Raw genomic sequence first — 3,910 nt, forward strand, 5'->3', positions numbered from 1 at the left:
AGTCGAAATCTTTGTTTATTAACTGCACATACCTGAATCAAAATCTTTTGCTTAGACGTAGCCTAATATTCACTTTTATTTTAATCCCAAATAAAGGCAGTACAGCATAGGTGAACACAGCTGATCAATCAATAGTCTGCCAGTTTTAATGTTCATTATCATGTCTTCAGCCAGTATACACTGTATCGTATCATCCCTTCTAAAATCAGCAGTTCTTAAAGCTCACCTGTTTTCACTTGTATGCATACTTTAATGACAACTCTAAAAATCATTTGGAAACACTTGCTTTAATTGTCTTACATAAATATACAGCACTTGCCTACAACACAGACCAAATGGATGGAATAATCCGTACATAAAGAATCAGTTACCATATACCAAGAAACAGGTGTTAATACTACAAACTCAACTGGAATGTGCAGCACACCACTGTGCTTTGTTATATGTATACACTCATTGGCCACTTTTTTATTTAAAGCTGCCTTGTATTCACTCATTTTCTATTTAATCGGGTCCACTTATATAGTAGCACTATGTTTATATTTAAGTGTAAGTGGTGTTGCTTGTACGTTTATCCATCACTTGTGCACACCCAAAGATGAAATGTGCAAAATATGTTTTTGCCAGCATTTTTGGTTAATTTCTTGCATTTTTCCCTCATGAACAACAAGCTTTGGCACTTGATAAAAGCTCCTTGTAGTTTCTCAGTTCAAACTATTTAAGCAACGATAAACAACATGAACCATAGGCATCTTGAGAACTTGTGGCAGGTCCTCCCATGAAAATCACTTACTGCCTTCCAGTACGTGCCACAGCAACGCACTGACGTATTGTCATACGCAAGCAGGCTTAACTAGTTTAAGTTAGGTGTTTAAAAAGTGGTCAGTGAGCGTATATGTACAGTATGAATGGAAGAGAGAGAGAGAGAGAGAGAGAGGCAGACAGAGACTGAACATCTGACCGCTACCCATGTTAAATACACTCGGCTCTTAACGGATGTGGGGGGTCTTTGGTCAATTTCATTGTCACCTGCAGCTTGGGATTGTGGATTCTTCATGGCTGCACCTAGACTGAAGACAAAAGTAAGTAAAATGAGTAACATCCTCACCATATAAATGACAGTTGGACTATGAATGATCCTAGAAGAACAGCAGGCATCATGAGAAATAAATCTATAAAGCAACAAGAAAAAGGGGATGTGTACGAAATAGCAAACAAGAAGGGGGATGTTCCTGTGAACTCAAAATGCTGTTTTTCCCAGTAGTATTCAATATGCAATGTCCTAATGCTTTTATACAACAGCTTTTTCAAACTAAAGAAAAAGAGCAAAGCGGGTGAGCCATGGTTTTAAAATACATAATATTGTGCTAAAATATACAGTAAAACATGTAAAGAAATAAATACTAAGATTATGAAGAGCAACACTGTAATCATTACTATAAATAAAAGTACCTGGGACAAGCTGTAAGTCCTTATCAGTCGAGAACCAGAAGCAGCAGATGGAAGGCTGTAGGAAGAGGACACATTTAGTCAAAGATTAAAATACTAACTTTAATAAATGAAAAAGAGGCATATTTACGTTGACTAACTGCATTTCTATAAGCACACAAGCCTCGCAAATCCAGTAGGCATTGCTTCCAACCTGAGATATACCTGTTTATGCAGACAGGGCTTGTTTCCTAGCCTCTGCTTGTAAACCAGGAGCAGCAGGGTGGACAAAGTTCACAACCTCTGTACTTGAGTGAAAGGGGAAATGCTCTTGGTAAATTATTCCTTGAACAAAAGTAACTGATCGAATTTGTTCTTGCTTTTAAACCACTTGAGTATCAGAAGTAAAAGAACAAAGCTATTAAATAAGTTCTGTAATTTTGATAAATGCTTTGCAGTAAAGAGAGGAACAGTTAACACTAATGCCTGCAGCCACACAGGCCTCCTTAACAGAGAGTATTAAAAACAGAGCTGCAATAATTCTCAGTACTTTTATTTAAGATAATTTGATGAAATACATTTGAAGTCAACCTGACATCAAATCAGAACTTAACCTTTGTTGGTTCATATTTACTTCAGTAACCACCACTGTCATATTAATTCATCACATGACAAAATTCTTATTTTACCATAATCTTACATACAAATGTAATTACTGTTCCACAATTAAACAAAGAAATAAATCACTAATATCTTTTCAGTGCATTACGATTTCAGATTTAACTTTTGTACATTAACTCAAGTAAAAAGTGTAAATAGCATACGTGTATTTTAAGAACTACTACTTTTACCCAAGTTCAGAAGTTTTGTACTTTGTTCTCTCCTGGCGAGAAGCCTTCTGTAGCTTAAAATGTGATGAGTTAATAGGGAGCATTGAAGTAAAAGAGGAACAAAAGACAATGAAACTGACTTACAGTCAGTCAGTAGCCGTCATGAGAGAGGGAAAGAGACATACTCATAAAATATTCAAACACAGACATACTTACCCTGGGCAGAAAAATGAGGGGAAACAAAGCAATAACCCAAATGAAAAAGAAATAAAAGTTTCTTCCATACTTAAAAAAACTGTTGGTAAATGAAGGACATGCAGGTGACTGCATGAAGAGAAGAAGCAGTGACAATCACGACAGAGTGAAAAAGGATATCAGAAACATTATGCAGGCTGAACCTCTAGTCAGTAACACAGTGATTTCTTGTATTAATGACAATTGTTTTTATTCCACATTAATTAATATTCTCATAAAGTGGATGCTCAAACTTCAGTTTATACAACTATTGGGCAGGAAGTAACCTTGTTAGAGCTCAGTTAGCATAATTAATAAAGGAGAATTTCAAAATTCCTGAATAATTCACTCCATGAGATGTAGACATGTGGCTGCAGTCATTCAGTTCATTGGGTTGATATGGTTCACTGTAAGGAAATGTACTGACTCAGATTTATTTAAAGTGGTAGTGATAGGAACCAGGCGTCACCATGTCTGCCACACAAAAATAACCATTTTATTTAGTATGTGTGTTTTGTTTAATGTTGATGATGGTGCAGATGCTGCCAAAACGTAATTAAAAGTAATTTATTAAAATGCATGGTCAAGTCAAAACTTTATCATAAAACTACCATAAACAATGTTTTAGTCATCATACAGCACATATCCAATCATTTTATATAATAACTTTTAGGGGGGCTTTCAGAGGCATTAAATTCTTCAGACGTCTGCACTATTACCTCCACATTGAGCATTCCTGAAAGTTAGCGATGTTTCACAGCAAATCACTCTGAATGACTCTCAACACTGTAAACATTTAATTACACAGATTGTTTTTAATCGGTGGAGTTCCCCTTTAAGATTTAACTAACTCAAGCACCAGCCACTGGACGTCTCTCCATCTAAATATTTCTGCTTTATCTTCTAAACTCGTGCGGGTGAAGCACCAAACCTGGTCTGTGATGTGAAGTCACAAGCTTGCTAGGCAGCAAGCTAACAACCCCACACATCGCAAAACTTAATTAGTTTCTGATTTTTGGACACTCCAGGACCATTCACTCGACTTCACTAGCTCAGATCTGACGTTCTTATTTTGAAACTTAAAACATTTTTCTACTCAGGCAGGAAAGTGATATTTTCTTTATGCTATAGAACATCTGGATATTCAAGATAATATTTGTTTGAAAAATTTGTTTTAAATTTAAAATCTTCAATAGTTGCAGCCCAATTTCTGACTAATCTCTCAAACCCAAAACACAACAGAACACGTACACTCACGTACACTCATGTGTCGATCAAAACGTCTGCACATAAAAAGCATTAATCAAATATTGAGATTACATGTAACTGTTCTTGATTCTATTTCTTCTGTTTCTAGTTATTTGTTGTTTTATACGTATCGTTGGCCTATTATCACTTTGATAAACATAAAGAGACAA

The 3,910-nt window shown here is 35.7% G+C and overlaps 1 long non-coding RNA gene across 1 annotated transcript; it reads right to left on the bottom strand.

Annotated features, from left to right (window-relative positions):
* Positions 1 to 988: 988 nt before the first annotated feature.
* Positions 989 to 1,654, bottom strand: LOC119263221. Its single transcript, XR_005130203.1, has 3 exons — positions 1,590 to 1,654; positions 1,453 to 1,507; positions 989 to 1,070 (listed from the first exon to the last, which is right to left on the bottom strand). It is a non-coding gene; the product is annotated as an uncharacterized LOC119263221 (long non-coding RNA).
* Positions 1,655 to 3,910: the final 2,256 nt, after the last annotated feature.

This window comes from Pygocentrus nattereri, chromosome 4 (assembly GCF_015220715.1).
Source record: "Pygocentrus nattereri isolate fPygNat1 chromosome 4, fPygNat1.pri, whole genome shotgun sequence".
NCBI classification, from domain to species: Eukaryota; Metazoa; Chordata; class Actinopteri; order Characiformes; family Serrasalmidae; genus Pygocentrus; species Pygocentrus nattereri.